Source organism: Natator depressus, chromosome 1, assembly GCF_965152275.1.
Source record: "Natator depressus isolate rNatDep1 chromosome 1, rNatDep2.hap1, whole genome shotgun sequence".
In the NCBI taxonomy this organism is placed as follows: domain Eukaryota; kingdom Metazoa; phylum Chordata; order Testudines; family Cheloniidae; genus Natator; species Natator depressus.
In genome coordinates, this window is record NC_134234.1 from 181,553,182 (window position 1) to 181,565,542 (window position 12,361).

Consider the following 12,361-nt stretch of genomic DNA (forward strand, 5'->3'; position numbering starts at 1 on the left):
TGATAAAAAGATTGCACTACAGTACTTGTATTAGGTGAATTGAAAAATACTATTGTTTTTTACAGTGAAAATATTTGTAATAAAAATAGATCTAAAGTGAGCACTGTACACTTTGTATTCTGTTTTGTAATTGAAATCAATATATTTGAAAATGTAGAAAACATCCAAAAATTTAAATAAATGGTATTCTATTATTGTTTAACAGTGCAATTAATCATACAATTAATCACGATTAATTTTTTTAATCGTGAAATTAATTGTGAATAACGTTTTTAATCACTTGACAGCCCTACTTTTTTAAATCCTGCTAAGCTCTTTGCCTCAATCATTTGCTCACAAATTCTAAAGAATGCAAGATTTTCATAGAGTGTGGGGTAGTTTTTTAATTGGTAAAATGTTAATCTATTTGTAACACATCTAGTGAAAAATGTCTAGAATTACAGCTAACCTTTAATTACATAGTGTCAGTCTGTAAACATGTTCTAGAATGTAATGGAAATAGACATGGAATCTGATTCATGAGGGGCATTCTCAGACAACGGTATCTATGTTCTCTGTGTGTGATTCCATGGATTCTAGAGACAATCCTACACAGGGAACCCTCGTGGGAGCTAGAAAATTGACCCAAATACATGTATGAGTTTGATGCAGGCTCAACAAGAACTTGGTATAGAGATATAGCCAATAGCAAATAGCCAAAATGCTTCATAACTTACCGTTTTCAGTGCACACAAAAGAGAGGATAATAATGTTAAGGCTAAATTCTGTTCCGGATGTGGATGAACACTGTTCCAATGCTGGGGAAAATTAGCTACAGCACATGCACAGCCCACTACACTAACTGTTTTCAAGATATGCAATGCATATTGGGGGACAGAATCAAGTCTTATATTTGAATTCAGGGAAGTACGGCATAATTAAATTTATATTCCTCACGAAGGGTGAAATTCACCCCTATGCAAAGAGCACCAGTCATGTGCACCATTTATGCCCTCATCTGAAAATAGAACTTCAGTGGTACTGAAGGAAGGTCTGGACTTCTGGAAGGTCTCTGCAAAGGAGTGAATTTCACACATGATTAGAGATGTACAGCACAATCAGATACAACACTGAGCAGATTAAGTAGGAAATTAAATCTGTAAACCTGTACCCTGCTGAGCAGGCTTCTCTTATATAGCTTTTCTCTACAGGTCCTTGTATATCCATCTCCAACTCTTTCTTCTGGTGGGAGATCAGTCTTTTACACCTCCTAATCAGGCTATTGAGGTCCACCTGCTCATTAGCCTGATTAGGAGGCAGTCAGATCAAGAGGAGGCTGTCCAATCAAGAATGGAGAAGGCTGAAGAAATTAGGCAGGCAAGTGGCCATGTATGAGAAGGAGTAGCTGCTTTCCTCCATGAGCCTTGAAGGGTTGTAAAGGACCCACGTTCTCTAACACTGTTGTATAAAAAACCTCAAGATTATTAAGTGTCCGCTAATTTTGGATGCCTCAATTTTTAAGACATCTAATTCCTGATTTTAAAGGGGTGTTGAGCAACCACAAATCCCTCTGAGGTTAATGGAAGATACAGGTCCCCAGCATCTCAAAAACAGATCTGAGGTGTCCCAGTTTAAGTATACAACAATTAAGGCACCTCAAGTTTGAGGCCACTTATAATATGGTGCCTTCTATGAAATATAGAAATAATATCTAGGGAATATTTATATAAACTGAAGAGGGATAGAACCTGTCAGCTGCAGCATAAACGGTTTTACAGCAAAAACTATGATGTCCTTGTTCCTGTTTTGTTTTGAGTGTGTGGGAGGTATTATGAGGTGTGGTTGTTTTTGTTTTTTGTTTTGTTTTGTAAATGCAGCAATAGAAGCTTCAACTAGATTTAACTGCCCTGTAATTAATTCCCAATGGGTGTCCTCAGCCTCATCTCACAAGAAGAGCTAATGAAGGAGGAGTAATATCTAGCCTGGAAATGAGCATTAAAAAGGTCTGAGGCAGAGAACAAAAGTCACAAAGGTTATGAGTAGTGTGTCTTCTAAAATACCATGACAAAGATTTCTCCATTTGCAATGCTTTTATCTGGAAGCCCAGGAAGAAAGCTAGAATTGTCAGTAAAAGGGAGGGAGAAAACGGGCACACCAGAACAAAACACTCTCTTCATACACACACTGGCGCAAATAATGGAGGATCAAATTTAATCTCCTTATAATGAGAGACAAAATTTAAATGAAGTAGAATACACAGGGAAGTAGGAGAGGCAGAGGCAGAATCTTCCTCAAGGGAGATTGGCTGTGAAGTGCCCGGTAGGTAGTGAAATACCCATTAGGAAGAAGATGGCAAACTCCATGCAGTCCTCCCTGTTTAAGTGCTTTGGCACGACCAATGCCATCAATTTGGTGACAGAATGCCAATCAAAGGCCTCACCGTCTAAGAAGCAACTCAAGTGATGATTAGTTAACTGCTAACATGGCACAAAATACAGCATTATATTGATTCTTGTGTGAGGAGACACCTCTGTGTTTTTTGAGGGGGGCTAAACAAAATTTCTACCATTTTTTAATTTTAGGAATGTCTGTTTCCATGGCATATTTTTAAGAGGAGCATCTGTGAAAGATTTTTAAATCAGAAGAAATATAGATATGTTATACATGTTCATTCTGCTCCAGACCTGTGCCTTTTGGGAGATAAGAGTGCTGAAGTGCAGCTTGAATAAGACCCAGGGTAGTGGTGTGCCTTGAAACTTCGTGTACAGGAGCCAGAATGTGTCCCAACTCAATAGAAAATTCTCTTGCAGGGGTATGCAAAAGAATGAGGCTGTTCCATACCCTAGATAACAGACAGTGCTTAATGTGTAATGAAAGAAGTGCCAGGGCTCAAGCAATTTTTTTACAGTCATAACTGAGGGGGCAAGCCCAGAGGTGCCCGGGCTATGAACTGCCAAGCCTAGAGGTGCCGGGGCTCATCCCTGGCAAGCCCTGGAACAAATTAAGCACTGTTAACAGAGCAATCTGAAAACTCCTGAAGTATAAGAGTAACTGAAATTCTAGGGATAGATGTTTCTGGCTGGGAAATTAACAGAATGATTCAACTGGTGATTCTGATCCAGGGGGATCAGCAGACAGCCTGTTTAATCTGGTTACTAAAGTATAACAGAATTAATATTTCTACCCTTACAAATAACTGTTGACTTGCAGTTTAAGTTGGCATCAGGTACTCTTTTGATTTCATGCACAGATAATAAGAAATTCAGCAAATAGTCAGCTTCTAGACGTAACATTGCAGATTATTTAGAAAGGGATCCTTGGCTCTGTGGCTTGGTAAGCAGCAGTGCTGTGGTGGAGAAGGGGTGGCTAGTTGAAGAATGACCTCTGGTCTCTTATTCCCATGTCTGGCAGAATAATTCAGATACATTTTGAGATGATTTACAACTATGAAAATCAGGCCCTTAGTCTCCATCCATGGTGATGGCTCAGTGCACAAATACTATCTTCTGGCCAATCTGTTGATAGGTTGCAGAGGAAGTTTCTCACCAACCTTTGTGGCAAGAAATTAAATATCATGTTTGTTCTTCTCTAAAAAGATGAATAAGTATTCTCTAGCATGAAGGGAGGAGTAGTAGAGGGTGTCCTTAGGATCACACAGGCCTTTGGGAACAGGTATTTCACGACAAGGAGTTCACACTAGTCCATTGTGGCAGATTTGATGAGCATCAACAAATGAAGTAGGTAGATTCTAGCTCTGTATTTTCTTTTGTAGGGGTCAAAGTACAATTTCAAAATTACTTGACCTATAGCTCAGTAAAATGCACCTTTACTTATAAAAATCAAACCATCTGCTTTTCTTGTTCTGGGCTAATTGGCTAAAAGCTTACTGGGCATTGTGCACTGACCATATTGATTCTGTGACCAAAGAGCCCCCCAAAATGTTGAGGTACAAATTCTGAGAAACATAAAGCCTGCCATAGGAGGTTTTAGCTGCTTCTAACTACAAAGATATCACATTGGAAGTAAACGTGTGTGAGTTAGACAGAAGTTGATGTTTTAATATCTTCAGTACTTTATGAAGACTTTTATTAAAATTTGTTCTTTTTTGCTGCTGTATATGAGATTTACCTCCTTGAAAAAGAATCTTTGTCCACTTCCCAGAATGGCATAGAATCATTGGACTGAATAGGATTAGCCTTAACACCCCCCACCCCAAAAAGCTAAGAGTTGTCGTTGCTTTTTCAAGTGAAGATTAAATATCGGATCATTGGATCCTAAGGTTTTAAGCCTCCTCAGAGTGGGGTGTTGTCAGGGTTCCTTCCTCACTCTGAACTCTAGGGTACAGATGTGGGGACCCGCATGAAAGACCCCCTAAGCTTATTCTTACTAGCTTACGTTAAAACTTCCCCAAGGCACAGATTCCTTTCTTGCCTTGGGATCGCTGCCACCACCACCAAGTGATTTAACAAACAATCAGGGAAAGGACTACTCGGAGTCCTATTCCCCCAAGTCTATATGCCCCCTTTCCTGGGGAGGCTTGAGAATAATATCCTGACCAACTGGTTACAAAATGATCAAAGACCCAAACCCATGGGTCTTGGAACAATGGAAAAATCAGTTAGGTTCTTAAAAAGAAGGATTTTATTTAAAGAGAAAAAGGTAAAATAATCACCTCTGTAAACGTAGGCTGGTAGTTAACCTTACAGAGTAGAAGAAAATTCAAAGAGCACAGAGTAACCCCATCTAACCTTAGTTTCAAAGTTACAACAAAACAGGGATAAACCTCCCTCTAGCAAAGGGAAAATTCACAAGTTGAGAAAACAAAGATAAACTAATATGCCATGCCTGGCTGTTACTCACAAGTTTGAAATATGAGAGACTTGTTTAGAAAGATTTGGAGAACATGGATTGATGTCCGGTCCCTCTTAGTCCCAAGAGCGAATGAACACAGAAACAAAGAACCCAAAACAAAGCCTCTCCCCACCCAGATTTGAAAGTATCTTTTGTCCCCATTGGTTCCTTTGGTCAGGTGCCAACCAGGTTACTTGAGCTTCTTAACCCCTTACAGGTAAGGAGGAATTTAGGCTACCCCTATGGTTATGACAGGTGTGGATGGAAGTTATTTGAACTTAGCACCATGGAGATCAAAATGTGGCTAGTGAATACTGTGTAGCTTATATCAGATGGAAGAATGGAGAAAAATGACTGTGTTACACCCTCTAGACATGAGAAGAGGAAAAGACCCTACATCCCCACACATCTGTGACACTGAATTCTGAATGGAAAATCTGAAAATAGATTAGAACCTAGCCGTACCAGATCTCAGAACAGAATTAAACTCACTTCTGGGTAACATTTAGTAGGAGAATCAAGACATGGAACCAGTAATAACAATCTTCATAGTAATAATAAATCATCTCCAAAAGAATGGAGGCATAGATGTATATGACATTATATTTGTGACACTACCATGCTATCAATGTGTCTAAAAATAAAAATGTGAATACACCCTTGATTTTCCTGGATTTATTATTTCTTCTCCCCCACCAGAAACGAACCAGTATTCCAGGCTGAAACCTGTATAACCTGATTGATAGTGGTCCTCCGCTGAGATCACATATCAAGATAAGGGGCTTCCCACAGATTTGACAGATCAAGCCTGATTTGCTTCCCCCCCAATATCTGTTAGAGTCCCTAATTCTTTATTTTGCCATAAACGCAAATGGTCCAGTGATCACTGCCAACACTCCAGAGTAGCTCTGTTACAACAAACCACTGTACACATGCAATAGAAGAAAACAAATCAGCAAGGAAACAGATTTCAGCTTTAGGCTGGCCTGGGGTGTTAGAGATAACAGTGTGGGGTGAAAATATTTTAAGTTATTTAAAAGTGTTTCATTCGTATCCTGAAAAGTAAAGCATATTGGCTTTCTTGGTGTAATGATATGTAATCCATGTTGATGGGCTAATAGAGACAGAAGTCAAGACCCAGTAAGACTCTGTCTGCAGTGGTTAGTGGCTGACTAAATCTAGAATAAGGAGAATTATTTTTATTTTCTCTTGAAATGAGGCTCAAGCAAGCCTGTAAGTCTTACACACTTTTCCTTTTGTCAGAAACGTCACTCACTAAAATCTATAGAAAATTTTGCAGGTCAAAAGAACAAATGCTCAGGTTCTTTCTTTTTCCCCCTTAATATCTATAGATGAATGTCTGATAGATATTTTTCCATTATAAGCCCTATTTAAGGAATTTAGAATATGTCCACAAAAGTTAGCCTTTTGACTGTAATTTGGCATATGTCTCAACCCAAAAGAATGAGTTAAAAATGTTGCAAATCCAAGGCTATGTATCTTAACACAGTATCTGTACTAAAACAAAACTTAGCACACAATTAGAGCTGACCTGGAGAGCCTTACCCACGCAAGTAGTTCATTCAGCTTCACTGGAAGGACACATTGAAATAAAGATGACTCACAGGACTGGGTCCTTAATTAATTAGATGAGTTAAATACTTTTGATCCTTTGAAAGAAATCAAGCCATATCAAACTTTACAGTTAGCACACTGAATGCATTCAGAAATGTTTTGCCACAATGCAGTAAGCCATCCATCCCTATGTACGAAGGGTAAAATCCACTCAAAGAAGCTCATATAGCTGGGTTTTATGGGGGGCACTAAATGAGAGGTGGGGGAAGAAATAGAATTCACCCCCTCGAAGCCTGGGTAAGCCAGGGAGCTGAAGGGCAGCCACTTTGCTGCCATTACTCCAGTGAGAAGGTGGAAATATTGGCAGCTTGCACATACTCCCTGCTGTGGGGTGTTAGGTGTCCCCAGATAGCCACAGTCCCTTCCACTTCTCACTTTCAAGCTTCCATCATGCCCTGGGTTCTTCAGAGCCACTGCAGGGCCCCATTTCTGCAAAACATAGGGTGGGTAGAGGTCCCCTGTGCAGCTGGTTTGCACACCACTCTCCTCTTGAACTTAAGTAATATGCGGTCCTTGTGTATGGTCCTCCAAACCAGGGGTAAATTTCACCTGCAGAATCATCCCAGCAATCTTTTCTCAAGAAAAACTGAGACTCAAGTATATCAATGGGGCTTTGCCTGGAAAAGGGCTTCAGAGTGAAGGCCTGTGTTAAGACTACTTGTGGCTGAACTTTTACATTGGTTGAAGCTTTCAAATCCACTAGATTTAGAGTATGCGCTCGTTTACTGGTCCTTGCCATATTTTGTTTTATATTGGCTTTTTCTGACACGTTTGTTAATGATTGAAAACAGCTGTGTTTAAATTCAAAGAACTTTGCTCCTGCCTGGGGCCTGGATCTACTTGGTCTTCCAGTCAGTGTTTTATGCTACATTTGACACTGTGACTATTTCCTCTGCAACACATGTGACATCACAAATACAGAATTATTAAGACAGATGGATTTTAAAATAATGGTCTTTCAGTACTGGGTGGAAAACATGAACTCCTCCAATAATTCACCAAATACTTTTATTTTTGTGTCAATGGTCCACTATGAAAGTCGTCCTTTCAGTTATTCTATTGCCTCCCTTTCCCTCATTGTGCTTGTTTACTAGATGTTTTATCCCTGACTGAATACATGATTCCTGATGCTCCATATGGAGCTTCCTCCTTGATTTCAAAGCTAGCAGCTCTGTAAGCCTGATCCAAAGGACACTGAAGTCAGTGGAAAGAGTTCCTTTGACTGCAGTCGGCAATTGATCAGGCCCTATGTGCACAGCAGTGGTAGCAGTGGGCCACTCCTTCCTCTCCTTTTTTTGTGGTGTGAATTATATGCTTCATAAGGTCAACTCTGTTCATAGCGTGATAACGAAGTTCTCACTAATTCACTAGCAATAGCCTTGCTCAAATGAGAGGACAGGAGCTTCATGGGAACACTGTTCCAACCCTGAGGAGTGTGGAGAACTGGAAAGCACAAAATTAAAGTTTGAAGGATGCCAGATTGTTTCTGCGAAGCAGCTTTCCATGTTTAAGCTGATGAGGCATAGTTTGTTCCTTCCTTTATTGCAGATGACATTTCCAGAGAAAGCCCTTTTAAACAAACTGATCTGCCTTTTTTTGTACATATCATTTCAAGCTGTCATGGAGGTTTCTTTTTCTTGCAAGCTCCTTAGCAGAGAGAGAGAGAAAGAGAGGAGCCAAGACAAAAAATAAATAAACAAATCCTTGTTGTAGAGGGCTGGGGAAACAGAGTTTAGAGACAAAGAGAGATTTGCTTATTCTGTTGAAATACTGGGTGGCAGTGACTTTCCCCATGAACCAGCTCCTTACTGTATATCATCCCAGCTGCTGTGCATGGTTTACCCACATAGTCTCTCTGGTGGTTGGGTCACATTCTGGTTCACCTGGCATTTAGCATCTAACTTACAGCTAGTGCAGGCCAGAGGCAACAGACTGTTTAATTAGAACAAAACATTATTATGGCTTGTGGTAGGCACTCCTAGCCTGTGATTTCTGCCCAGTGCTCTGATTGTCAAGATGAAGAAAGATATTCATTCTTCTGCATGTGCATGTCACATCTGTGTAACATGGTTAAGCCTCTTTCAAGGATGACTTAGGAGAACAAGAAGCTTGATTCTTACTTCTCTCATGCTCGTGTAAATTGGAAATAATTTCACTGAAGTCATTGGAGTAATACTAATATAAAACTTGTGGGAGATCAGAAATTGGGACCATTAGGCCAGTCACATAGTGGCAAATGGAAAAGCAACTTATTAAGCCCTGAAAAATAATATCACGTTCCAAGCTACTTTCTTTTGCAATGTCTCTACACAAGTTAGTTAATTCTGCCCATGAAGAGTGGCATTTTGAGTGGCATATTCCAGTGGCATTTTGCCTTTTCTTTTCCACCCACTGCACTGGTATATGGCTGTGCAAGTTGTAGGGCAATGGGACATCAGGCCCGGAGGTGTAAACTAAGTGGGATGCTCTCAGGCTGCTCATGCAATACCATTGCTCATAAATAGCCTAACTCTCCTCCCACATAAACAGATGTCAATCAAGGGGTAAGAAATTAAGTCAGGCCCTTTATCAAAGACCTTTTTTTTTCTTTTCTTTTTTTTTACAAACAGAGGAAAAACAGATTTTAATAACCTTATAAAAATACAACATATAATTAACCTTGCAGTTTGTTGCTGCTTCAATGTCACAAGTATCATTAGAAGCAGTCTTAAACGCTACACTTGTCTGTGTCCTGTTTCCAGCAACATGCTTTCTAGCAGTAGTTTACTGCTGTTTTCAATATAGGGCTGGTACAACCAAGACGATAGATAAACCATCATGAGATATTGGTCAGCAGAATGAGCAATCTCTTGCACAGTCGTTTGCTTAAGTCGTAGTTCCTTCTTGTACATTTCAGTGAGCTTGAAATAAACCTCATAGAAGTACGTAGTGGGCCATGTGTGAAAGAGTGGTGTCCTGCAATCTCCGTTTTCATAATGGTATGTTTCTAAGTCACAAATTCCTTTAGTAGTTAAACATAGTTTTTCCATTTTCAGTTGTATTTTTGCCATGTTTTCCAAGGTCCCAAGCAATTCTGCACAGAACACCTCAAGTTCTTCATTATAGTCTGGAGACAGCTTTCCACAGTCAGAGGAATGTTGTCACATTCTATCTCCAGCTCGTTATCTTTAAATTGTGTGCCAATTCAAGTTTACAATTTTGTTTGCAGTAGTAAATCCATTATTATTCAGGGTCTCCCATTTCATCATTAAATTATGCCAGTCTGCTGCGTTATCTTTAATTTTTCTTGCACTGACAGATAAGACAGGTCTTTTTGGAGCAACAGCTGCAGGACTCTTTTTGTTGTAGGCTCTCATTTCTGCCCCAAGAACTCAAGGCTGGAGGGACATGACCTGTGGTGGAGACAGTATCAAGTAGAGTGCTTGACAGGTGTAGTGCACTTACTAACCATAACAGTGTTCAGGATGACAGAAACCTCTCTTGGAGCAAAAAAGCAAAAGCACTCTTTGCCTTCAGACTATAAATAAAGACAATCTGTGAAACAGGACCTCACAAAAGCCTGACATTTTGGTTTAAACAGGAGGGTTTGGAAAAGTTGGCACAGGGATTATGGCTTGGGTCAGCAAATCATTCATAGCAATGTGTCTTTTAGAAAATCATCAGGGACATATGTTTTACACCGCTGCTCAGCTGATAAAATAGTAATTCTGCTCAGTGAGTCAAGCACCTCAGGACCAAACACTTGGTGTATGTACTAAATTAAGAACTTGTCTACACACAAATGTGCTCCAGTTTAGTTGAACTGATTTAGTTAAACAATTGTTAAAACCCTGTGTGAACATCCTTATTTCAGACTGAGTGATTTATTTTGCTGTAGTTTAAATCTGTTCCTAATCAACCTAAGCTAAATGCAAATAAGAATAGTTCAAGCCAAAATAACAGTGTCCACACATCCTTTTACACTAGTTAAACTGAAGTGGTTTAAAACCACACTTTGAGTTTTACTGGTGCAACTCACAAATGAAATGAAGCTGCTATCTGTGGGATTATGAATCAGAATCCTAACTCTTGTCTGTATTCAAAGATGACTTAAATTGAAACCAGTTTTAAAAATGGTTTAGTTAAACAAGTGCAAAACCCTCTGTGGTCACTCTTAGTTCAATTCAAACCTGGTTTATATCAATTTAGCTAAACTCAAGTCCTTATTGAATTAAGCTAAATCAATATAAACCAGGTTTGATTTAGCTTAATTTGATAAGGACTTGAGTTTAGCTAAATTGATATAAACCAGATTTAAACTGAAGTAAGAGTGGCCACAGAAGTTGGTTTAAAATCTGGGGGCAGATCCTGAGCTGGTATAGATGGTCATAGTTCCATTTACTTCAGTGACTATTTATACCAGCTGAGGACCTGCTGCCACATCCAACCATGCCCTTTGAATATAGACAAGACCATTGGTCATAATCCCTAATCCCTCAACATAGTGGGCCAGATTTTCCACTGCTCTATTTTTGCACTTAATGCAGGGATGAGGGAAAAGATGCCTTTAAAGTGCTGTCCATATTCTCAGGCATATTTATATATGCTAGGGAAACTTGCGCATGCATGATCTAAACCTTCACAAATGGTGGGAGTGCTTCTTGTTCCCATATTTTCATATCTAATTTGTGAGTTGCCTACAGGTGTATTCATTTGGATGATGCGAGAGTATGCATGGCATGCACTTAAAAGGACAGTGGTAGGGCTATGTGGGTGCAGCTTATATTCAGTATCCTGCATTCTAGCAAAAATAATTGCTCCTGAAAGGCTTGGTCCCTGGAATGCACAGGGTTAATCAAAATTGCTACTGTTGCAGGAACTGACTGTTCTCCCCCACCCATCCTTAATATTTCAGGCTTGTCTTTAAGTCAGCACTACTTAAAGAGATATGGGGCTGCTGTGAGGGTATAACCCTGCTTTGAAAAATGTTGATTGAGAAACTAAGGCCTGGTCTACTGCTCTGTTAGAAGTACAATATTTCTTCTGGAATATTTCCTTCCACTTTTCTTCAACACAATCCTCTTCCTTTTGATTTCTCCTCCTGAATATTTTCCCCATCTAATAATATTTGCCTGTTCCTGGATCCCAGGAGGTGAGGTGTCAATATGTTAGTCCTCTTTCCCTCAACTGAGGCCCTGTTGTCTAATGGTTAGAACTGGGAATCAGGACAAAGCTGTGCTAATGACTTTCCTACAGCACTGAACCCTCTCCCCTCAAATCAGGGTGTTTGTCTATTATTATTATTTAATTACTTGTACCGTAGGACCTCAGTTACGAGCACCTTGGGAATGGAGGTTGTTCGTAACACTGAAATGTTTGTAACTCTGAACAAAACATTATGGTTGTTCTTTCAAGAGTTTACAACTGAGCATTGACTTTGCTTTGAAACTTTACTATACAGAAGAAAAACACCACTTTTAACCATCTTAAAAAAAACGAAAAAGCACAGAAACAGTTTCTTTACCTTGTCAAATCTCTCTTTAAACTTTCCCTTTATTTTTTTAGTAGTTTATGTTTAACACAGTATTGCACTGCATTTGTTTTTTGTCTCTGCTGCTGCCTGATTCGTACCTACGGTTCCAAATGAGGTGTGCGGTTGTCAGTTTGTAACTCTGGTGTTTGCAACTCTGAGGTTCTACAGTATTACAGTAGGCTAAGTGGAGAGAGTAGTTGGGGGAACACCTGAAACATAAGGGGCTTCTTGTGCAGAGCTGGAATGATACCATCCCTTCAAACAGAATCTGCTGGATTTCCCTACCCATACTCTTGATTCTGTGCCATAGTCGCAACTCTTCTACCATGACTAACTGGGGCATAACATCTCTTTGTCTTGATTTCCCCATCTGTAAAAAGAGGA

General features: G+C 39.6%; 1 pseudogene; it reads right to left on the reverse strand.

Annotated features, from left to right (window-relative positions):
* Positions 1-8,908: 8,908 nt before the first annotated feature.
* On the reverse strand, positions 8,909-9,821 carry LOC141983295 (cyclin-dependent kinase 2-interacting protein pseudogene; annotated as a pseudogene).
* Positions 9,822-12,361: the final 2,540 nt, after the last annotated feature.